The sequence below is a fragment of the Polypterus senegalus genome, unplaced genomic scaffold (genome assembly GCF_016835505.1).
Source record: "Polypterus senegalus isolate Bchr_013 unplaced genomic scaffold, ASM1683550v1 scaffold_239, whole genome shotgun sequence".
In the NCBI taxonomy this organism is placed as follows: domain Eukaryota; kingdom Metazoa; phylum Chordata; class Cladistia; order Polypteriformes; family Polypteridae; genus Polypterus; species Polypterus senegalus.
In genome coordinates, this window is record NW_024385597.1 from 13,938 (window position 1) to 36,851 (window position 22,914).

At 40.9% G+C, this 22,914-nt stretch overlaps 17 non-coding genes across 17 annotated transcripts; all 17 read left to right on the top strand.

Annotated features, from left to right (window-relative positions):
- Positions 1 to 891: 891 nt before the first annotated feature.
- trnap-ugg lies at positions 892 to 963 on the top strand. Its single transcript has one exon. It is a non-coding gene; the product is annotated as a tRNA-Pro (tRNA).
- A 311-nt stretch (positions 964 to 1,274) lies between these two features.
- On the top strand, positions 1,275 to 1,346 carry trnap-agg. The gene has a single exon. It is a non-coding gene; the product is annotated as a tRNA-Pro (tRNA).
- Positions 1,347 to 1,819: 473 nt separating this feature from the next.
- trnap-cgg lies at positions 1,820 to 1,891 on the top strand. Its single transcript has one exon. It is a non-coding gene; the product is annotated as a tRNA-Pro (tRNA).
- A 940-nt stretch (positions 1,892 to 2,831) lies between these two features.
- Positions 2,832 to 2,903, top strand: trnap-ugg. Its single transcript has one exon. It is a non-coding gene; the product is annotated as a tRNA-Pro (tRNA).
- Positions 2,904 to 3,848: 945 nt separating this feature from the next.
- trnap-ugg lies at positions 3,849 to 3,920 on the top strand. The gene has a single exon. It is a non-coding gene; the product is annotated as a tRNA-Pro (tRNA).
- A 1,865-nt stretch (positions 3,921 to 5,785) lies between these two features.
- Positions 5,786 to 5,857, top strand: trnap-ugg. Its single transcript has one exon. It is a non-coding gene; the product is annotated as a tRNA-Pro (tRNA).
- Positions 5,858 to 6,797: 940 nt separating this feature from the next.
- Positions 6,798 to 6,869, top strand: trnap-ugg. The gene has a single exon. It is a non-coding gene; the product is annotated as a tRNA-Pro (tRNA).
- Positions 6,870 to 14,273: 7,404 nt separating this feature from the next.
- On the top strand, positions 14,274 to 14,345 carry trnap-agg. The gene has a single exon. It is a non-coding gene; the product is annotated as a tRNA-Pro (tRNA).
- A 1,480-nt stretch (positions 14,346 to 15,825) lies between these two features.
- On the top strand, positions 15,826 to 15,897 carry trnap-ugg. The gene has a single exon. It is a non-coding gene; the product is annotated as a tRNA-Pro (tRNA).
- Positions 15,898 to 16,849: 952 nt separating this feature from the next.
- Positions 16,850 to 16,921, top strand: trnap-agg. The gene has a single exon. It is a non-coding gene; the product is annotated as a tRNA-Pro (tRNA).
- A 474-nt stretch (positions 16,922 to 17,395) lies between these two features.
- Positions 17,396 to 17,467, top strand: trnap-cgg. Its single transcript has one exon. It is a non-coding gene; the product is annotated as a tRNA-Pro (tRNA).
- Positions 17,468 to 18,538: 1,071 nt separating this feature from the next.
- Positions 18,539 to 18,610, top strand: trnap-agg. The gene has a single exon. It is a non-coding gene; the product is annotated as a tRNA-Pro (tRNA).
- A 324-nt stretch (positions 18,611 to 18,934) lies between these two features.
- Positions 18,935 to 19,006, top strand: trnap-cgg. Its single transcript has one exon. It is a non-coding gene; the product is annotated as a tRNA-Pro (tRNA).
- A 947-nt stretch (positions 19,007 to 19,953) lies between these two features.
- On the top strand, positions 19,954 to 20,028 carry trnap-ugg. The gene has a single exon. It is a non-coding gene; the product is annotated as a tRNA-Pro (tRNA).
- A 482-nt stretch (positions 20,029 to 20,510) lies between these two features.
- Positions 20,511 to 20,582, top strand: trnap-cgg. Its single transcript has one exon. It is a non-coding gene; the product is annotated as a tRNA-Pro (tRNA).
- A 937-nt stretch (positions 20,583 to 21,519) lies between these two features.
- Positions 21,520 to 21,591, top strand: trnap-ugg. Its single transcript has one exon. It is a non-coding gene; the product is annotated as a tRNA-Pro (tRNA).
- Positions 21,592 to 22,536: 945 nt separating this feature from the next.
- trnap-agg lies at positions 22,537 to 22,607 on the top strand. The gene has a single exon. It is a non-coding gene; the product is annotated as a tRNA-Pro (tRNA).
- Positions 22,608 to 22,914: the final 307 nt, after the last annotated feature.

The following is a 22,914-nucleotide window of genomic DNA, read 5'->3' on the forward strand; positions in this document are numbered from 1 at the left end:
GAGATAGTTTCCAATGATAACCATTCCACGTATCGTTCCAGTCTACTTGATGATTAGGCAAAGCAATGGAACGAGATACAGCAACTGATAAATGTTCATCCCGTTGCGTCAGCGTTTCTTTCACCAGTACGTGTCAATATCTGCACTGCTTCTTACAGAAATATTTTGGCTTGCATGTCGGTAGAAAAGAGAACTTGCTGACCCTAAACACCCTAAAATACCTGACCAACACAACCATTAAGCCATTTAAGACATGGAAACGAACTGATATATACCTGTTGTTGTTGTTTGCTTCTTCTGGCCGCTCCGTCAGCTGCTTCCGCACTTTCAGCAATGAGGAAACAGCTGGTGATCATTTCTTGAAAGAAGTAAAGCTTTTCGTATGCGGCCAGGAAAGGAAGCAGTAAAGAATTTCCATTTGGAACTGAATTTTGTCAGGTGTAAATAAAACAAATTCACTTTTCAACTGAAGGATTGAGAGAATGCAGCCTTCCGGGTTTTTGCCTTAAAGCTTCGGTTAAGACGAAAGGAATTCTAACGCCGTTTCAGAAGAGTACCCCTTCAGATTTGGGCTGGAAATAAACCTCAATGAGTTTCAAGGATCCGCTAAGATTTATTTCATGCGTTAGTCTGAAATGTTTCTTTGCGCTTAATTTCGCAACTCTGCCAGCATTTGGAATGTGGAATTGATTTTCTGCAGTTTTCAGAACATTTAATTGTCACGTATGTCAGAAACAAAAGAATCCAAAGTTCCTTGCGCCTCTGAGAAGCCCTTGATTTCTTTAGAAGTACATTCCTTCGAGAAATTTTGCTTTGAAACACACAATGCAAATCTTGCGGCAATAGCAGCCATACTGCCTAGGAGAATGCCAAGAAAGCGCACACGCAGCCGGCTTGTTGGTCTAGGGGTATGATTCTCGCTTTGGGTGCGAGAGGTCCCGGGTTCAAATCCCGGACAAGCCCTCCTTCATTTACCCACGTTAACTCTTGTCCTAGTGCTTCAACTCGGTTGCGTTCTTTGCATTACCGGGCAAAGTCTGAGCGACATGCAAAACGGTTGTCGACCTATAATAGTTTGCCTCTGTTTTGCGCTTCCACTACCCAAATTGGCCTTAACCCAACGGGAATCATTGCGCCACTCAACACGCAGATTGTAGGCAACCGTTGTCTTCAAGTGTATCCTGTAAAGCCATGAAAAATGAACTCTTGAAATGGGTGATGAGAATTAAAATTCCAAACCCTAAGTGGGACATTAAAAGTGTTCCACATGTGCTGGCTTGTTGGTCTAGGGGTATGATTCTCGCTTAGGGTGCGAGAGGTCCCGGGTTCAAATCCCGGACAAGCCCGTCTTTGCTTGATCCTTTGCAGTTTGCCTCTTCCGAAATGGTGGGAATCCCCATGAAGCTTCTGAATGGCTTAAGAAAGACGTTGTTGCACGCCTCGCTTACCAGATGCAGCTGAGAAGAAAACGCACCCGCTCAAAAGCGACAACCTTAAAGGAGCTCCTCTTCCCATTGCTGCCTTTCCTGGTAGGGTTCTTCCTAAAGAACCGCTTTTCCTTGGTGAAACGGCACAAAACGATTCCTTACCTGGAATGATTGAAAATAGCTTCATCTGTTCTTCTTGCCGCTGCTGCCTAGAACTTGAAGGAAAACTTTGGCGATTTTGCTGAAAGCAGTGTAAAGCTTCACACAAAGGAAGACAATTCTCTGATGGGATAATTGATTTCTACTTTCAGCGGTCCAATTCCAGAGGTAAAACATCCGTACGAACCTTAAGTTTTAAAACACTGCCGGTCAGGCCCCCCCAGCTCGATGTTGGCTTGTTGGTCTAGGGGTATGATTCTCGCTTCGGGTGCGTGAGGTCCCGGGTTCAAATCCCGGACAAGCCCGTCTTACTTTCTTCGTTTGCGATTCATATCTGAGAGTGTTTCAGTTACGTTTTAGAGATAGTTTCCAATGCTAACCATTCCACGCACGCTCCAGTCTACTTGATGATTAGGCAGAGCAATGGAACGAGATACAGCAACTGATCAATGTTCATCCCGCTGCCGTCGGCGTTCCTTTCACCAGTACGTGCCAATATCTGCACTGCTTCTTACAGAAATATTTTGGCTTGCATGTCGGTAGAAAAGAGAACTTGCTGACACTAAACACCCTAAAATACCTGACCAACACAACCATTAAGCCATTTAAGACATGGAAACGAACTGATATATATCTATTGTTGTTGTTTTCTTCTTCTTGCCGCTCCTTCAGCTGCTTCCGCACTTTCAGCAATTAGGAACAGCTGGTGATCATTTCTTGAAAGAAGTAAAGCTTTTCGTATGCGGCCAGGAAAGGAAGCAGTAAAGAATTTCCATTTAGAACTGAATTTTTGTCAGGTGTAAATAAAACAAATTCACTTTTCAACTGAAGGATTGAGAGAATGCAGCCTTCCGGCATTTGCTTTAAAGCTTCGGTTAAGACGAAAGGAATTCTAACGCCGTTTCAGAAGAGTACCCCTTCAGATTTGGGCTGGAAATAAACCTCAATGAGTTTCAAGGATCCGTGAAGATTGATTTTATGCGTTAGTGTGAAATGTTTCTTTGCGCTGAATTTCGCAACTCTGCCAGCGTTTGGAATGTGGAATTGATTTTCTACAGTTTTCAGAACATTTAATTGTCACGTATGTCAGAAACAAAAAGAACCCAAAGTTCCTTGCGCCTCTGAGAAGCCCTTGATTTCTTTAGAAGTGCATTCCTTCGAGAAATTTTGCTTTGAAACACACAATGCAAATCTTGCGGCAATAGCAGCCATACTGCCTAGGAGAATGCCAAAAGCGCGCCAGCCGGCTTGTTGGTCTAGGGGTATGATTCTCGCTTTGGGTGCGAGAGGTCCCGGGTTCAAATCCCGGACAAGCCCGTCTTACTTGCTTCGTTTGCGATTCATATCTGAGAGTGTTTAAGTTACGTTTTAGAGATAGTTTCCAATGATAACCATTCCACGATCGTTCCAGTCTACTTGATGATTAGGCAAAGCAATGGAACGAGATACAGCAACTGATAAATGTTCATCCCGTTGCCGTCAGCGTTTCTTTCACCAGTACGTGTCAATATCTGCACTGCTTCTTACAGAAATATTTTGGCTTGCATGTCGGTAGAAAAGAGAACTTGCTGACCCTAAACACCCTAAAATACCTGACCAACACAACCATTAAGCCATTTAAGACATGGAAACGAACTGATATATACCTGTTGTTGTTGTTTGCTTCTTCTGGCCGCTCCGTCAGCTGCTTCCGCACTTTCAGCAATGAGGAAACAGCTGGTGATCATTTCTTGAAAGAAGTAAAGCTTTTCGTATGCGGCCAGGAAAGGAAGCAGTAAAGAATTTCCATTTGGAACTGAATTTTTGTCAGGTGTAAATAAAACAAATTCACTTTTCAACTGAAGGATTGAGAGAATGCAGCCTTACGGGCTTTTGCCTTAAAGCTTCGGTTAAGACGAAAGGAATTCTAACGCCGTTTCAGAAGAGTACCCCTTCAGATTTGGGCTGGAAATAAACCTCAATGAGTTTCAAGGATCCGCTAAGATTTATTTCATGCGTTAGTCTGAAATGTTTCTTTTGCTTAATTTCGCAACTCTGCCAGCATTTGGAATGTGGAATTGATTTTCTGCAGTTTTCAGAACATTTAATTGTCACGTATGTCAGAAACAAAAGAATCCAAAGTTCCTTGCGCCTCTGAGAAGCCCTTGATTTCTTTAGAAGTACATTCCTTCGAGAAATTTTGCTTTGAAACACACAATGCAAATCTTGCGGCAATAGCAGCCATACTGCCTAGGAGAATGCCAAGAAGGCGCGCGCTCAGCCGGCTTGTTGGTCTAGGGGTATGATTCTCGCTTTGGGTGCGAGAGGTCCCGGGTTCAAATCCCGGACAAGCCCTCCTTCATTTACCCACGTTAACTCTTGTCCTAGTGCTTCAACTCGGTTGCGTTCTTTGCATTACCGGGCAAAGTCTGAGCGACATGCAAAACGGTTGTCGACCTATAATAGTTTGCCTCTGTTTTGCGCTTCCACTACCCAAATTGGCCTTAACCCAACGGGAATCATTGCGCCACTCAACACGCAGATTGTAGGCAACCGTTGTCTTCAAGTGTATCCTGTAAAGCCATGAAAAATGAACCTTGAAATGGGTGATGAGAATTAAAATTCCAAACCCTAAGTGGGACATTAAAAGTGTTCCACATGTGCTGGCTTGTTGGTCTAGGGTATGATTCTCGCTTAGGGTGCGAGAGGTCCCGGTTCAAATCCCGGACAAGCCCGTCTTTGCTTGATCCTTTGCAGTTTGCCTCTTCCGAAATGGTGGGAATCCCCCCATGAAGCTTCTGAATGGCTTAAGAAAGACGTTGCTCCCACGTCTCGCTTACCAGATGCAGCTGAGAAGAAAACGCACCCGCTCAAAAGCGACAACCTTAAAGGAGCTCCTCTTCCCATTGCTGCCTTTCCTGGTAGGGTTCTTCCTAAAGAACCGCTTTTCCTTGGTGAAACGGCACAAAACGATTCCTTACCTGGAATGATTGAAAATAGCTTCATCTGTTCTTCTTGCCGCTGCTGCCTAGAACTTGAAGGAAAACTTTGGCGATTTTTGCTGAAAGCAGTGTAAAGCTTCACACAAAGGAAGACAATTCTCTGATGGGATAATTGATTTCTACTTTCAGCGGTCCAATTCCAGAGGTAAAACATCCGTCATTTGAACCTTAAGTTTTAAAACACTGCCGGTCAGGCCCCGCAGCTCGATGTTGGCTTGTTGGTCTAGGGGTATGATTCTCGCCGGTGCGTGAGGTCCCGGTTCAAATCCCGGACAAGCCCGTCTTACTTTCTTCGCTTGCGATTCATATCTGAGAGTGTTTCAGTTACGTTTTAGAGATAGTTTCCAATGCTAACCATTCCACGCACTGCTCCAGTCTACTTGATGATTAGGCAGAGCAATGGAACGAGATACAGCAACTGATCAATGTTCATCCCGCTGCCGGCGTTCCTTTCACCAGTACGTGCCAATATCTGCACTGCTTCTTACAGAAATATTTTGGCTTGCATGTCGGTAGAAAAGAGAACTTGCTGACACTAAACACCCTAAAATACCTGACCAACACAACCATTAAGCCATTTAAGACATGGAAACGAACTGATATATATCTATTGTTGTTGTTTTCTTCTTCTTGCCGCTCCTTCAGCTGCTTCCGCACTTTCAGCAATTAGGAACAGCTGGTGATCATTTCTTGAAAGAAGTAAAGCTTTTCGTATGCGGCCAGGAAAGGAAGCAGTAAAGAATTTCCATTTGGAACTGAATTTTGTCAGGTGTAAATAAAACAAATTCACTTTTCAACTGAAGGATTGAGAGAATGCAGCCTTCCGGCATTTGCTTTAAAGCTTCGGTTAAGACGAAAGGAATTCTAACGCCGTTTCAGAAGAGTACCCCTTCAGATTTGGGCTGGAAATAAACCTCAATGAGTTTCAAGGATCCGTGAAGATTGATTTTATGCGTTAGTGTGAAATGTTTCTTTGCGCTGAATTTCGCAACTCTGCCAGCGTTTGGAATGTGGAATTGATTTTCTGCAGTTTTCAGAACATTTAATTGTCACGTATGTCAGAAACAAAAGAATCCAAAGTTCCTTGCGCCTCTGAGAAGCCCTTGATTTCTTTAGAAGTGCATTCCTTCGAGAAATTTTGCTTTGAAACACACAATGCAAATCTTGCGGCAATAGCAGCCATACTGCCTAGGAGAATGCCAAAAAGCGCGCTCAGCCGGCTTGTTGGTCTAGGGGTATGATTCTCGCTTTGGGTGCGAGAGGTCCCGGGTTCAAATCCCGGACAAGCCCGCCTTACTTGCTTCGCTTGCGATTCATATCTGAGAGTGTTTAAGTTACGTTTTAGAGATAGTTTCCAATGATAACCATTCCACGATCGCTCCAGTCTACTTGATGATTAGGCAAAGCAATGGAACGAGATACAGCAACTGATAAATGTTCATCCCGTTGCCGCCAGCGTTTCTTTCACCAGTACGTGTCAATATCTGCACTGCTTCTTACAGAAATATTTTGGCTTGCATGTCGGTAGAAAAGAGAACTTGCTGACCCTAAACACCCTAAAATACCTGACCAACACAACCATTAAGCCATTTAAGACATGGAAACGAACTGATATATACCTGTTGTTGTTGTTTGCTTCTTCTGGCCGCTCCCAGCTGCTTCCGCGACTTTCAGCAATGAGGAAACAGCTGGTGATCATTTCTTGAAAGAAGTAAAGCTTTTCAGATGCGCCAGGAAAGGAAGCAGTAAAGAATTTCCATTTGGAACTGAATTTTTGTCAGGTGTAAATAAAACAAATTCACTTTTCAACTGAAGGATTGAGAGAATGCAGCCTTCCGGTTTTGCCTTAAAGCTTCGGTTAAGACGAAAGGAATTCTAACGCCGCTTCAGAAGAGTACCCCTTCAGATTTGGGCTGGAAATAAACCTCAATGAGTTTCAAGGATCCGCTAAGATTTATTTCATGCGTTAGTCTGAAATGTTTCTTTGCGCTTAATTTCGCAACTCTGCCAGCATTTGGAATGTGGAATTGATTTTCTGCAGTTTTCAGAACATTTAATTGTCACGTATGTCAGAAACAAAAAGAATCCAAAGTTCCTTGCGCCTCTGAGAAGCCCTTGATTTCTTTTAGAAGTACATTCCTTCGAGAAATTTTGCTTTGAAACACACAATGCAAATCTTGCGGCAATAGCAGCCATACTGCCTAGGAGAATGCCAAGAAAGCGCTCAGCTGGCTTGTTGGTCTAGGGGTATGATTCTCGCTTTGGGTGCGAGAGGTCCCGGGTTCAAATCCCGGACAAGCCAACATTAAACCTTCCCCCCCCTTTTTTTTTTTTTAAAAAAAGGCCCGGGTAAAAACCCCCCTTTTTCCCCCTTTTTTGGGAAAAAATTGGGGAAAAAAAATTTTTTTTCCCCCCCCCCCCTTTTTTTTTTTTTAAAAAATTTTCCCCCCTTTAAAAAAAACCCCCGGGGAAAAAAAAAAATTTTAAAAATAAAATTTTAAAAAAACCTGGGGTTTTTTTTTTTTTTAAAACCCAAAAAACCCCCCCTTTTTTGGGGGTACCCCAAAAAAAAAACCGGAAAGGGAAAAGGGGGTTTTTTTAAAAAAAAAATTTTTTTCCCGGGAAAACCCCCCAAAAAAACCCCCCCCAAAAAAAATTTTTTTTTTTTTTAAAAAAAAAAAATTCCCCTTTTTTTTTTAAAAAAAATTTTTTAAAAAAACCCCTTTTGAAATTTTTTTTTCCCCCCCCGGCCCCCTTTTTAAAAAAATTTTTTTTTTTTTTTTTTTTTTTCCCCCAAAAAAAAAAGGGGGTTTTTTTTTTAAACTTTAAATTTTCCCCCCGAAAAAAGGGAAAAAAAAATTCCCCGGGGGGAAAACCCAATTTTTTTGGGGGTTTTTTTTTGGGGGGGTTTTTTTTTTAAAAAAACCCCCCCCCTTTTCCCCCCCGGGTTTTTTTTTTTTCCCCCGGGGGGGGGGGCCCCCCCCCCGGGTTTTTTTTGGGGTTTTTGGGGCCCCCCTTTTTTAAAAAAACCCCCCGGGGCCCCCAAAAACCCCCCGGGGGCCTTTTAAAAAAAAAAAAAATTTTTTTTAAAAGGGGGTTTTTTCCCCCCCCCCCTTTTTTTCCCAAAACCCTTTTTTTTGGTGGGAAAAAAAAATTTTTGGGAAAATTTTTAAAAATTTTGGTTTTCCCCCGGGGCCCCAAATTTTAAGGGAAAAATTTTTTTTTAAAGGGAAAAAAAAAAAAAAACCCCCCGTTTAAAATTTTTTAACCCCCCCCAAAAAAAGGGGGGGTTTTTTTTTTTCCCCCGGGGGAAAACCCCCAAAACCCCCCCCCCCCTTTTTTTTTTTTCCCCCGGGGGGGTTTTTTAAAAGGGCCCTTTTTTTTCCAAAAATGGAATTTTTAAAAAATTTAAATTTCCCCCCCCCTTTTTTTTGGGGGGGGCCTTTAAAAAACCCAAAAATTTTTTCCCCCTTTTTTTTTTTTCCCCCGGGAAAAAAAATTTTTTTTAAAATTTTTCCTGGGAAAAAAAAACCCCAAAAAAAAAAATTTTAAAACCAAATTTTTTTTTTTTTCCCCCCCCCCTTTTCCTTTTTTTTTTTTGGGGGGTTTTTCCCCCCCCCCTTTTTTTTTGGGAAAGGGGGAAAAAGGGGAAAAATTTTTTAAAAAAGGGGGGAAAAAAAACCAAAAAAATTTTTTTTTTTAAAAAAAAAATTCCCTTTCCCAAATTGGGGAAAAAAATTTTTTTTGGGGGGGCCCAAAAAAAGGGGGGAAAAAAAAAGGGGTTTGGGGAAATTTTTTCCCTTTTTTTTTTTTTGGGGTTTTTTTTTTTAAATTTTTTTGGTTATTTTTTTTCCCGAAATTTAATTTCACTTTTTTTAAAAAAAAAAAAATTTTTTGGGGGAAAAAAAATTAAATTTTTTTTGGGGGGGTTTTTTTTTTTTTTTAAAAAAAAAATTTTTAAAAAAAAAACCCCGGGAAAATTTTAAAACCCCCCCGCCCCAAAGGGGGCGGCCCCCCTTTTGGGGGGGGGGGTTTTTTTTTGGGGAAAAACCCCTTTTTTTAAAAAAACCCCCCTTTTTTTTTTCCCCCCTTTTTTTTTTCCCCCGGGGGGTTTTTTAAAAAACCCCCAAAAAAAAACCCCCCCTTTTTTTTTTTTCCCCTGGGCCCCAAAAATTCCCCCTGGTTTTTTTAAAAAAAAGGGGGAAAGGGGGGGGAAAAAAAAAACCCCCAAAAAAACCCCCATTTAAAAAATTTTAAAAAAACCAAAAAATTTTTTCCTTTTTTTTTTTTTTAAAAAAATTTTTTTTTGCCTTTGGGGTTAAAATTTTTTTTGAAAAAGGAAAACCTTTTTATTTCCCCGGGAAAAAAAATTTTTAAAAAAGGGGGAAAAAAAAGGGGGGGAAAAAAAAAAATTTTTTTTAAAAAAAAAACCCCCCCTTTTTTAAAATTCGGGTTTTTGGGGTTTTCCCCCCCCCGGGAAAAAACCCCCCGGTTTTAAAAAAACCCCCCCGGAAAAAAATTTTTTTTTTTTTTAAAAAAAATTTTTTTTTAATTTAAATTTTTTTTTTTAAATTTTTTTTTCATTTTAAAATTTTTTTTGATTTTTAAAAAAAAAAAACCCCCCCAAAAAAAAAATTTTTTTTTTTTGGGCCCCCCTTTTTTTTTTTTTTAAAAAAAAACCTTAAAATTTTTTTGAAAAAAAAAAAGGGGGGAAAAAAAAGGGGGGGGGAAAAAAAAAGGGGGGGGGTTTTTTGGGGTTGGGTTAAAGAAAAAATTTTTCCTTTTAAATTTTTTTTTTGCCCCCCCCTTTTTTTTTTAAAAAAAAAAACCCCCCCCCAAATTTTGGGTTTTTTAAAAAAAGGGCCCCCCCCCTTTTTTTCCCCCCCCAAAAAACCCCCCCCAAAAAGCCGGAAATTTAAAGGGGGTTTTAAAAATTTTTTTTTGGGGGGGGAAAAAAAACCCCCCCCAAAAAAAAAAAAACCCAAAAAAAAAAAGGGGCCCCCCCCTGGGGTTTTTTTTTCCCCCCCGGGGGGGGCCCCCCCCCCAAAAAAAAAAAAAAAAAATTTTTGGGGGGGTTTTTTTTTCGGGGGAAAAAAGGGTAAAAAAATTTTAATTTTTTTTTAAAAAAAAAAAAAGGGGGGGGGGGGGGGGTTTTTTCCCCCTTTTTTAAAAAGGGGGGGCCTTTCCCTTTTTTTCCCCTTTTTTTGGGGGGAAAAAAAAATTTTTTAAGGTCCCCCCTTTTTTTTTTCCCAAATTTTTGGGGGGGCCCCAAACCGCCAAATTTTTTTGGCCCCGGGGGTTTTTTTAAAATTTTTTTGGACCCAAAAAAAAAATTTTTTTTTAAAAAAAAACCCCCCTTGGGGAAAAAAAAAACCTGGGGGAAAAAAAAAAAAAAAAAACTTTTTTAAAAAAAAATTTTTTTTTTTTTTTTTTTTCCCCCCCCCGCCTTTTCCCCCTTTAAAAAATTTGGGGGTCCCCAAAAAGGGGGGGCCCCAAAAGGGGAGTTTTTTCCGGGGGAATTTTTTTAAAAAAATTTTTCCCCTTTTTTCCGGGGGGGGTTAAAAAAAAACCCCCGGGGGCCCCCCCTTTTTTGTTTCCCGGAAAACCCTTTTTAAAAAACCCCCAAAAAAACCCCCAAATGGGTTTTTTTTTCCTTTTTTTTTGGGTTGAATTTTTTTTTGGTTTTTTTAAAAAAAAAAAAAAAAAAACCCTTTTTTGGGGGTTTTTTTTTTTAAAAGGTTTTTTAAAAAAAACTTAAAAAAAAATTTTTTCCCCCCCCCCAGGGAAAAGCCCCCCCTTGGGTTTTTTTTTTTTTGGGGGGGGGGGTTTTTTTCCCCCCCCCCTTCCCTTTTTCCTTTTAAAAAATTTTTTTTTTTTTAAAAAAAAAACCCTTTCCCCCCAAAATTTTAAAATTTTGGAAAAAAAAAACCCCCCCCCCCTCCCTTTGGGTTTTTTTAAAACCCCTTTTTTAAAAATTTTTTTTTTTGGTTGAAAAACCCAAAAAAAACCCCCAAAAAAAACCCCCCCAAAAAAAACCCCCAAAAAAAAAAAAAAAAAATTTTTTTTTTTTTTTTCCCCCCCTTCCGGGTCCCCCCTTTCCCCTTTGGGGGGGGGAAAAAAATTTTAAAAAAGGGGAAAACCCCGGGGAAAAAAAAATTTAAAAACCCAAAAAAAAAAAATTTTTTTTAAAAAAAAAATTTTAAAAATTTTGGGAAATTTTTTTTCCTTAAAAAGGGGGAAAAAAGGGTTTTAAAAAAAAAAACCCCCAAATTTCCCCCCCAAAAAAAAAATTTTTTTTTTTAAAAGTTTTTGGGCCCTTTTTTTTAAAAAATTTTAAATTTTTAATTTTTTTTGGTTTTTTTTTAAAATTTTTTGGAAAAAAAACAAAAAAAACCCCCCCCCCCGGGGGGGTTTTTTTTTTTTTTCAAAATTTTTTTTAAAAAAAAAATTTAAAAAAACCCCCCCTTTGGGCCCCCCCGGGGGGGCCCCCGGGTTTTTTTTCTGGGGTTTTTTCCCCCCCAAAAAAGGCCCCTTTTTTTTTTCCCCCCAATTGGGGTTTTTTTTTTTAAAAAAAAAATTTAAAAACCCCTTTTTTTTTTAAAAAAAGGGGGGGAAAAACCCCCCCCCCCCGGGGGGGTTTTCCCCGCCCCCCGGGGGTTCCTTTAAAAATTTTTTTGAAGGGAAAAAAAACCCTTCCCCTTAAAAAAAATTTTTCCCCCCCCAAAAATTAAAAAAAATTTTTAAACCTTTTGGTTTTCCCCTTTTTTTTTAGGGGGGTTTTTTTTTTTTAAAAAAAAAAAACCCCTTTTTAAAAAAAACCCCCGGGGAAACCAAAAATTTTTTTGGGGTTTTTCCGGGTTTTAAAAAAAAAAATTTTAAAAGGGGGGAAATTTTTTTTTTTAAATTGGGTTTTAAAAAAATTTAACCCCAAAAATTCCCCTTTAAAAAAATTTGGGGGGGGGAAAAAAAAAAATTTTTTAATTTTTTCCCCCCTGTTTGGGGTTTTTTTCCCCCCTAAAATTTTTTTTTTTTTTTTTTTTAAAAAAAAAACCCAAAAAAAAAAAAAAAACCCCCCCCGGGGCCCCCAAACCTTTTAAAAAATTTTTTAAAAATTTTTTTTTTTCCCGGGTCTTTGGCCCCCTTTTTGGGAAACCGGGCCCCGGGGGGGCTTTGGGGAAAAAAAGGGGGGGAAAAAAACCTTTAAATTTTCCCCCCCTTTTTAAAAAAATTTTTTTTTCCCCCAAAAAAAAAGGGGGGCCCCGGTTTTTTTTGAAAAGGGGCCCCCCCCTTTTTTTTAAAAAAGGGCCCCCCAAAAAAAAAAAAAAAAATTTTTTTTTTTTGGGGGGTTTTTTAAAAAAAATTTTTTTTTCCCCCAAAAGGGTTTTTGGGTTTTTGAAATTTCCCTTTTTTTTAAATTTAAAAAAAGGGAAAAATTTTTTTTTAAAAAATTTTTTTAAAAAAAAAAATTTTTCTTTTTCCCCCCCCGGGGGGGGGGAAAAAATTTTTTGGGAAACCCCGGGGCCCCCCGGGTTTTTTTGGGGTTTTTTTTTGGGGGGGGGGGGCCCCCCCCCGGAAACCCCCCCCCTTTTTTTCCCTTTTTAAAAGGGGGGGGTTTTTTTTTTTTTTAAAAAAACCCGGCCCCCCCCTACCGATGGGGAAAAAAAAGGGCCCCCCAAAAAAAACCTTTTCCCCCCCCCCGGGGTGCCTTTTGGGGGGGAAAAAAATTTTTTTAAAAAAGGGGTTCCCCCGGGGAAAAAAAAATTTTTTCCCCCAAAAATGGAAAAAAAAAGGAAAAAAACCTTTTTTAAAAAAACTTTTTTTTTTTTGGGGGTTTTTTTTCCCCCCCGGTTTAAAAGGGGAAAAAAAATTTTTTAAAAAAAAGGGGGGCCCCCAGGGGGGGGGTTTTTTTTTTTTGGGGGGTTAAATTTTAAAAAAAAAACCCCTTTTTTTTTTTTTTGGGGGGGTTTTTTTTTTAAAAAAAACCCCCCCCCCCCAAAGGGGAAACCCCGAAGGGGGAAAAAAAAAAATTTTTTTCCCCCCCCCTTTTTTTTTTTCCCAAAAACCCTTTTTTTTTTTTTAAAAAAATTTTTCCCTTTGGGGTAAAAAACTTTCCCTAAAAAAAAAACCCCCCCCCAAAAAAAAAAAAAAACCTTTTTGGGGGGAAAAATTTTTTTTTTTTTGGTTTTTTCCTTTTTCCTTTTCTTTTCCAAAAAAAGGGGGGTTTTTTAAAAAAAAAAAATTTTTGGGGGGGGGGGGAAAAAATTTCCCTTTTAAAAAAATTTTTTAAATTAAAAAACCCTTTTTTTTTTTTTAAAAAAAAAAAGGGGGTTTTTTTTTTAAAGTTTTTTTAAAAAAAATTTTTCCCCCCAAAAATTTGGGCAAAAAATAAAAAAAACCCTTGTTTTTCCCCTTTTTTTAAAAAATTTTTTTTTTTTTGGGAAAAAAAAAAATTTTTTTAAAATTTTTTAAAAAAAAAAAAACCCCCCCCCCAAAAAAAAAAAAAATTTTTTGAAAAAGGGGTTTTTTAAATGGTTTTTTTTTTTTCTTAAAACCCCCCCCCTTTTTTCCCCCAAAAACAAAAAACCCGGGGCCCGGGGGGGTTTTTGGGGGGGGAAAAAGGGGGAAAAAAAAGGGGAAAAATTTTTTTTAAAAACCCCCTTTTTTTTGGGGGGAAAAAACCCCCCGGGTTTTTTAAAAACCCCAAACCCTTTTTTTTTTTTAAAAAAAAACCCCCCCAAAAAAAAAAAACCTCCGGGGGGCCCCCCCTTTTTTTCCCAAAAGGATTTTTTTTTTTTTTCCCCAGTTACGTTTTAGAGATAGTTTCCAATGATAACCATTCCACGTATCGTTCCAGTCTACTTGATGATTAGGCAAAGCAATGGAACGAGATACAGCAACTGATAAATGTTCATCCCGTTGCCGTCAGCGTTTCTTTCACCAGTACGTGTCAATATCTGCACTGCTTCTTACAGAAATATTTTGGCTTGCATGTCGGTAGAAAAGAGAACTTGCTGACCCTAAACACCCTAAAATACCTGACCAACACAACCATTAAGCCATTTAAGACATGGAAACGAACTGATATATACCTGTTGTTGTTGTTTGCTTCTTCTGGCCGCTCCGTCAGCTGCTTACGCACTTTCAGCAATGAGGAAACAGCTGGTGATCATTTCTTGAAAGAAGTAAAGCTTTTCGTATGCGGCCAGGAAAGGAAGCAGTAAAGAATTTCCATTTGGAACTGAATTTTTGTCAGGTGTAAATAAAACAAATTCACTTTTCAACTGAAGGATTGAGAGAATGCAGCCTTCCGGGTTTTTGCCTTAAAGCTTCGGTTAAGACGAAAGGAATTCTAACGCCGTTTCAGAAGATTACCCCTTCAGATTTGGGCTGGAAATAAACCTCAATGAGTTTCAAGGATCCGCTAAGATTTATTTCATGCGTTAGTCTGAAATGTTTCTTTGCGCTTAATTTCGCAACTCTGCCAGCATTTGGAATGTGGAATTGATTTTCTGCAGTTTTCAGAACATTTAATTGTCACGTATGTCAGAAACAAAAAGAATCCAAAGTTCCTTGCGCCTCTGAGAAGCCCTTGATTTCTTTAGAATTCATTCCTTCGAGAAATTTTGCTTTGAAACACACAATGCAAATCTTGCGGCAATAGCAGCCATACTGCCTAGGAGAATGCCAAGAAGGCGCGCGCTCAGCCGGCTTGTTGGTCTAGGGGTATGATTCTCGCTTAGGGTGCGAGAGGTCCCGGGTTCAAATCCCGGACAAGCCCGTCTTTGCTTGATCCTTTGCAGTTTGCCTCTTCCGGAAATGGTGGGAATCCCCCCATGAAGCTTCTGAATGGCTTAAGAAAGACGTTGCTCCCACGTCTCGCTTACCAGATGCAGCTGAGAAGAAAACGCACCCGTTCAAAAGCGACAACCTTAAAGGAGCTCCTCTTCCCATTGCTGCCTTTCCTGGTAGGGTTCTTCCTAAAGAACCGCTTTTCCTTGGTGAAACGGCACAAAACGATTCCTTACCTGGAATGATTGAAAATAGCTTCATCTGTTCTTCTTGCCGCTGCTGCCTAGAACTTGAAGGAAAACTTTGGCGATTTTTGCTGAAAGCAGTGTAAAGCTTCACACAAAGGAAGACAATTCTCTGATGGGATAATTGATTTCTACTTTCAGCGGTCCAATTCCAGAGGTAAAACATCCGTACGAACCTTAAGTTTTAAAACACTGCCGGTCAGGCCCCCCGCAGCTCGATGTTGGCTTGTTGGTCTAGGGGTATGATTCTCGTTCGGGTGCGAGAGGTCCCGGGTTCAAATCCCGGACAAGCCCGTCTTACTTTCTTCGTTTGCGATTCAAATCTGAGAGTGTTTTAGAGATAGTTTCCAATGCTAACCATTCCACGCCGTTCCAGTCTACTTGATGATTAGGCAGAGCAATGGAACGAGATACAGCAACTGATCAATGTTCATCCCGCTGCCGTCGGCGTTCCTTTCACCAGTACGTGCCAATATCTGCACTGCTTCTTACAGAAATATTTTGGCTTGCATGTCGGTAGAAAAGAGAACTTGCTGACACTAAACACCCTAAAATACCTGACCAACACAACCATTAAGCCATTTAAGACATGGAAACGAACTGATATATATCTATTGTTGTTGTTTTCTTCTTCTTGCCGCTCCTTCAGCTGCTTCCGCACTTTCAGCAATTAGGGAACAGCTGGTGATCATTTCTTGAAAGAAGTAAAGCTTTTCGTATGCGGCCAGGAAAGGAAGCAGTAAAGAATTTCCATTTAGAACTGAATTTTTGTCAGGTGTAAATAAAACAAATTCACTTTTCAACTGAAGGATTGAGAGAATGCAGCCTTCCGGGCATTTGCTTTAAAGCTTCGGTTAAGACGAAAGGAATTCTAACGCCGTTTCAGAAGAGTACCCCTTCAGATTTGGGCTGGAAATAAACCTCAATGAGTTTCAAGGATCCGCTAAGATTTATTTCATGCGTTAGTCTGAAATGTTTCTTTGCGCTTAATTTCGCAACTCTGCCAGCATTTGGAATGTGGAATTGATTTTCTGCAGTTTTCAGAACATTTAATTGTCACGTATGTCAGAAACAAAAAGAATCCAAAGTTCCTTGCGCCTCTGAGAAGCCCTTGATTTCTTTAGAAGTGCATTCCTTCGAAAATTTTGCTTAGAAACACACAATGCAAATCTTGCGGCAATAGCAGCCAAACTGCCTAGGAGAATGCCAAAAAAGCGCTCAGCCGGCTTGTTGGTCTAGGGGTATGATTCTCGCTTTGGGTGCGAGAGGTCCCGGGTTCAAATCCCGGACAAGCCCGTCTTACTTGTCTTACTTTCGTTTGCGATTCATATCTGAGAGTGTTTAAGTTACGTTTTAGAGATAGTTTCCAATGATAACCATTCCACGTATCGTTCCAGTCTACTTGATGATTAGGCAAAGCAATGGAACGAGATACAGCAACTGATAAATGTTCATCCCGTTGCCGTCAGCGTTTCTTTCACCAGTACGTGTCAATATCTGCACTGCTTCTTACAGAAATATTTTGGCTTGCATGTCGGTAGAAAAGAGAACTTGCTGACCCTAAACACCCTAAAATACCTGACCAACACAACCATTAAGCCATTTAAGACATGGAAACGAACTGATATATACCTGTTGTTGTTGTTTGCTTCTTCTGGCGGCTCCGTCAGCTGCTTCCGCACTTTCAGCAATGAGGAAACAGCTGGTGATCATTTCTTGAAAGAAGTAAAGCTTTTCGTATGCGGCCAGGAAAGGAAGCAGTAAAGAATTTCCATTTGGAACTGAATTTTTGTCAGGTGTAAATAAAACAAATTCACTTTTCAACTGAAGGATTGAGAGAATGCAGCCTTCCGGGTTTTGCCTTAAAGCTTCGGTTAAGACGAAAGGAATTCTAACGCCGTTTCAGAAGATTACCCCTTCAGATTTGGGCTGGAAATAAACCTCAATGAGTTTCAAGGATCCGCTAAGATTTATTTCATGCGTTAGTCTGAAATGTTTCTTTGCGCTTAATTTCGCAACTCTGCCAGCATTTGGAATGTGGAATTGATTTTCTGCAGTTTTCAGAACATTTAATTGTCACGTATGTCAGAAACAAAAAGAATCCAAAGTTCCTTGCGCCTCTGAGAAGCCCTTGATTTCTTTAGAATTCATTCCTTCGAGAAATTTTGCTTTGAAACACACAATGCAAATCTTGCGGCAATAGCAGCCATACTGCCTAGGAGAATGCCAAGAAGGCGCGCGCTCAGCCGGCTTGTTGGTCTAGGGGTATGATTCTCGCTTAGGGTGCGAGAGGTCCCGGGTTCAAATCCCGGACAAGCTCGTCTTTGCTTGATCCTTTGCAGTTTGCCTCTTCCGGAAATGGTGGGAATCCCCCCATGAAGCTTCTGAATGGCTTAAGAAAGACGTTGCTCCCACGTCTCGCTTACCAGATGCAGCTGAGAAGAAAACGCACCCGTTCAAAAGCGACAACCTTAAAGGAGCTCCTCTTCCCATTGCTGCCTTTCCTGGTAGGGTTCTTCCTAAAGAACCGCTTTTCCTTGGTGAAACGGCACAAAACGATTCCTTACCTGGAATGATTGAAAATAGCTTCATCTGTTCTTCTTGCCGCTGCTGCCTAGAACTTGAAGGAAAACTTTGGCGATTTTTGCTGAAAGCAGTGTAAAGCTTCACACAAAGGAAGACAATTCTCTGATGGGATAATTGATTTCTACTTTCAGCGGTCCAATTCCAGAGGTAAAACATCGAACCTTAAGTTTTAAAACACTGCCGGTCAGGCCCCCCGCAGCTCGATGTTGGCTTGTTGGTCTAGGGGTATGATTCTCGCTTCGGGTGCGAGAGGTCCCGGGTTCAAATCCCGGACAAGCCCGTCTTACTTTCTTCGTTTGCGATTCATATCTGAGAGTGTTTTAGAGATAGTTTCCAATGCTAACCATTCCACGTACCGTCCAGTCTACTTGATGATTAGGCAGAGCAATGGAACGAGATACAGCAACTGATCAATGTTCATCCGCTGCCGTCGGCGTTCCTTTCACCAGTACGTGCCAATATCTGCACTGCTTCTTACAGAAATATTTTGGCTTGCATGTCGGTAGAAAAGAGAACTTGCTGACACTAAACACCCTAAAATACCTGACCAACACAACCATTAAGCCATTTAAGACATGGAAACGAACTGATATATATCTATTGTTGTTGTTTTCTTCTTCTTGCGCTCCTTCAGCTGCTTCCGCACTTTCAGCAATAGAGGAACAGCTGGTGATCATTTCTTGAAAGAAGTAAAGCTTTTCGTATGCGGCCAGGAAAGGAAGCAGTAAAGAATTTCCATTTAGAACTGAATTTTTGTCAGGTGTAAATAAAACAAATTCACTTTTCAACTGAAGGATTGAGAGAATGCAGCCTTCCGGGCATTTGCTTTAAAGCTTCGGTTAAGACGAAAGGAATTCTAACGCCGTTTCAGAAGAGTACCCCTTCAGATTTGGGCTGGAAATAAACCTCAATGAGTTTCAAGGATCCGCTAAGATTTATTTCATGCGTTAGTCTGAAATGTTTCTTTGCGCTTAATTTCGCAACTCTGCCAGCATTTGGAATGTGGAATTGATTTTCTGCAGTTTTCAGAACATTTAATTGTCACGTATGTCAGAAACAAAAGAATCCAAAGTTCCTTGCGCCTCTGAGAAGCCCTTGATTTCTTTAGAAGTGCATTCCTTCGAAAATTTTGCTTAGAAACACACAATGCAAATCTTGCGGCAATAGCAGCCATACTGCCTAGGAGAATGCCAAGAGCCAAACTGCCTAGGAGAATGCCAAACGCAGATTGTAGGCAACCGTTGTCTTCAAGTGTATCCTGTAAAGCCATGAAAAATGAACTCTTGAAATGGGTGATGAGAATTAAAATTCCAAACCCTAAGTGGGACATTAAAAGTGTTCCACATGTGCTGGCTTGTTGGTCTAGGGGTATGATTCTCGCTTAGGGTGCGAGAGGTCCCGGGTTCAAATCCCGGACAAGCCCGTCTTTGCTTGATCCTTTGCAGTTTGCCTCTTCGGAAATGGTGGGAATCCCCATGAAGCTTCTGAATGGCTTAAGAAAGACGCGTTGCTCCCACGTCTCGCTTACCAGATGCAGCTGAGAAGAAAACGCACCCGTTCAAAAGCGACAACCTTAAAGGAGCTCCTCTTCCCATTGCTGCCTTTCCTGGTAGGGTTCTTCCTAAAGAACCGCTTTTCCTTGGTGAAACGGCACAAAACGATTCCTTACCTGGAATGATTGAAAATAGCTTCATCTGTTCTTCTTGCCGCTGCTGCCTAGAACTTGAAGGAAAACTTTCTCGATGTTGGCTTGTTGGTCTAGGGGTATGATTCTCGCTTCGGGTGCGAGAGGTCCCGGGTTCAAATCCCGGACAAGCCCGTCTTACTTGCTTCGTTTGCGATTCATATCTGAGAGTGTTTAAGTTACGTTTTAGAGATAGTTTCCAATGATAACCATTCCACGTATCGTTCCAGTCTACTTGATGATTAGGCAAAGCAATGGAACGAGATACAGCAACTGATAAATGTTCATCCCGTTGCCGTCAGCGTTTCTTTCACCAGTACGTGTCAATATCTGCACTGCTTCTTACAGAAATATTTTGGCTTGCATGTCGGTAGAAAAGAGAACTTGCTGACCCTAAACACCCTAAAATACCTGACCAACACAACCATTAAGCCATTTAAGACATGGAAACGAACTGATATATACCTGTTGTTGTTGTTTGCTTCTTCTGGCCGCTCCGTCAGCTGCTTCCGCACTTTCAGCAATGAGGAAACAGCTGGTGATCATTTCTTGAAAGAAGTAAAGCTTTTCGTATGCGGCCAGGAAAGGAAGCAGTAAAGAATTTCCATTTGGAACTGAATTTTTGTCAGGTGTAAATAAAACAAATTCACTTTTCAACTGAAGGATTGAGAGAATGCAGCCTTCCGGGTTTTTGCCTTAAAGCTTCGGTTAAGACGAAAGGAATTCTAACGCCGTTTCAGAAGAGTACCCCTTCAGATTTGGGCTGGAAATAAACCTCAATGAGTTTCAAGGATCCGCTAAGATTTATTTCATGCGTTAGTCTGAAATGTTTCTTTGCGCTTAATTTCGCAACTCTGCCAGCATTTGGAATGTGGAATTGATTTTCTGCAGTTTTCAGAACATTTAATTGTCACGTATGTCAGAAACAAAAGAATCCAAAGTTCCTTGCGCCTCTGAGAAGCCCTTGATTTCTTTAGAAGTTCATTCCTTCGAGAAATTTTGCTTTGAAACACACAATGCAAATCTTGCGGCAATAGCAGCCATACTGCCTAGGAGAATGCCAAGAAGGCGCGCGCTCAGCCGGCTTGTTGGTCTAGGGGTATGATTCTCGCTTTGGGTGCGAGAGGTCCCGGGTTCAAATCCCGGACAAGCGGACAAGCCGTCTTTGCTTGATCCTTTGCAGTTTGCCTCTTCCGGAAATGGTGGGAATCCCCCCATGAAGCTTCTGAATGGCTTAAGAAAGACGTTGCTCCCACGTCTCGCTTACCAGATGCAGCTGAGAAGAAAACGCACCGTTCAAAAGCGACAACCTTAAAGGAGCTCCTCTTCCCATTGCTGCCTTTCCTGGTAGGGTTCTTCCTAAAGAACCGCTTTTCCTTGGTGAAACGGCACAAAACGATTCCTTACCTGGAATGATTGAAAATAGCTTCATCTGTTCTTCTTGCCGCTGCTGCCTAGAACTTGAAGGAAAACTTTGGCGATTTTTGCTGAAAGCAGTGTAAAGCTTCACACAAAGGAAGACAATTCTCTGATGGGATAATTGATTTCTACTTTCAGCGGTCCAATTCCAGAGGTAAAACATCCGTACGAACCTTAAGTTTTAAAACACTGCCGGTCAGGCCCCCCGCAGCTCGATGTTGGCTTGTTGGTCTAGGGGTATGATTCTCGCTTCGGGTGCGAGAGGTCCCGGGTTCAAATCCCGGACAAGCCCGTCTTACTTTCTTCGTTTGCGATTCATATCTGAGAGTGTTTCAGTTACGTTTTAGAGATAGTTTCCAATGCTAACCATTCCACGCACCGTTCCAGTCTACTTGATGATTAGGCAGAGCAATGGAACGAGATACAGCAACTGATCAATGTTCATCCCGCTGCCGTCGGCGTTCCTTTCACCAGTACGTGCCAATATCTGCACTGCTTCTTACAGAAATATTTTGGCTTGCATGTCGGTAGAAAAGAGAACTTGCTGACACTAAACACCCTAAAATACCTGACCAACACAACCATTAAGCCATTTAAGACATGGAAACGAACTGATATATATCTATTGTTGTTGTTTTCTTCTTTGCCGCTCCTTCAGCTGCTTCCGCACTTTCAGCAATTAGGGAACAGCTGGTGATCATTTCTTGAAAGAAGTAAAGCTTTTCGTATGCGGCCAGGAAAGGAAGCAGTAAAGAATTTCCATTTAGAACTGAATTTTTGTCAGGTGTAAATAAAACAAATTCACTTTTCAACTGAAGGATTGAGAGAATGCAGCCTTCCGGGCATTTGCTTTAAAGCGGTTAAGACGAAAGGAATTCTAACGCCGTTTCAGAAGAGTACCCCTTCAGATTTGGGCTGGAAATAAACCTCAATGAGTTTCAAGGATCCGCTAAGATTTATTTCATGCGTTAGTCTGAAATGTTTCTTTGCGCTTAATTTCGCAACTCTGCCAGCATTTGGAATGTGGAATTGATTTTCTGCAGTTTTCAGAACATTTAATTGTCACGTATGTCAGAAACAAAAGAATCCAAAGTTCCTTGCGCCTCTGAGAAGCCCTTGATTTCTTTAGAAGTGCATTCCTTCGAAAATTTTGCTTAGAAACACACAATGCAAATCTTGCGGCAATAGCAGCCAAACTGCCTAGGAGAATGCCAAAAGCGCGCTCAGCCGGCTTGTTGGTCTAGGGGTATGATTCTCGCTTTGGGTGCGAGAGGTCCCGGGTTCAAATCCCGGACAAGCCCGTCTTACTTGCTTCGTTTGCGATTCATATCTGAGAGTGTTTAAGTTACGTTTTAGAGATAGTTTCCAATGATAACCATTCCACGTATCGTTCCAGTCTACTTGATGATTAGGCAAAGCAATGGAACGAGATACAGCAACTGATAAATGTTCATCCCGTTGCCGTCAGCGTTTCTTTCACCAGTACGTGTCAATATCTGCACTGCTTCTTACAGAAATATTTTGGCTTGCATGTCGGTAGAAAAGAGAACTTGCTGACCCTAAACACCCTAAAATACCTGACCAACACAACCATTAAGCCATTTAAGACATGGAAACGAACTGATATATACCTGTTGTTGTTGTTTGCTTCTTCTGGCCGCTCCGTCAGCTGCTTCCGCACTTTCAGCAATGAGGAAACAGCTGGTGATCATTTCTTGAAAGAAGTAAAGCTTTTCGTATGCGGCCAGGAAAGGAAGCAGTAAAGAATTTCCATTTGGAACTGAATTTTTGTCAGGTGTAAATAAAACAAATTCACTTTTCAACTGAAGGATTGAGAGAATGCAGCCTTCCGGGTTTTTGCCTTAAAGCTTCGGTTAAGACGAAAGGAATTCTAACGCCGTTTCAGAAGAGTACCCCTTCAGATTTGGGCTGGAAATAAACCTCAATGAGTTTCAAGGATCCGCTAAGATTTATTTCATGCGTTAGTCTGAAATGTTTCTTTGCGCTTAATTTCGCAACTCTGCCAGCATTTGGAATGTGGAATTGATTTTCTGCAGTTTTCAGAACATTTAATTGTCACGTATGTCAGAAACAAAAGAATCCAAAGTTCCTTGCGCCTCTGAGAAGCCCTTGATTTCTTTAGAAGTACATTCCTTCGAGAAATTTTGCTTTGAAACACACAATGCAAATCTTGCGGCAATAGCAGCCATACTGCCTAGGAGAATGCCAAGAAGGCGCTCAGCGCTGGCTTGTTGGTCTAGGGTATGATTCTCGCTTAGGGTGCGAGAGGTCCCGGGTTCAAATCCCGGACAAGCCCGTCTTTGCTTGATCCTTTGCAGTTTGCCTCTTCCGGAAATGGTGGGAATCCCCCCATGAAGCTTCTGAATGGCTTAAGAAAGACGTTGCTCCCCGTCTCGCTTACCAGATGCAGCTGAGAAGAAAACGCACCCGTTCAAAAGCGACAACCTTAAAGGAGCTCCTCTTCCCATTGCTGCCTTTCCTGGTAGGGTTCTTCCTAAAGAACCGCTTTTCCTTGGTGAAACGGCACAAAACGATTCCTTACCTGGAATGATTGAAAATAGCTTCATCTGTTCTTCTTGCCGCTGCTGCCTAGAACTTGAAGG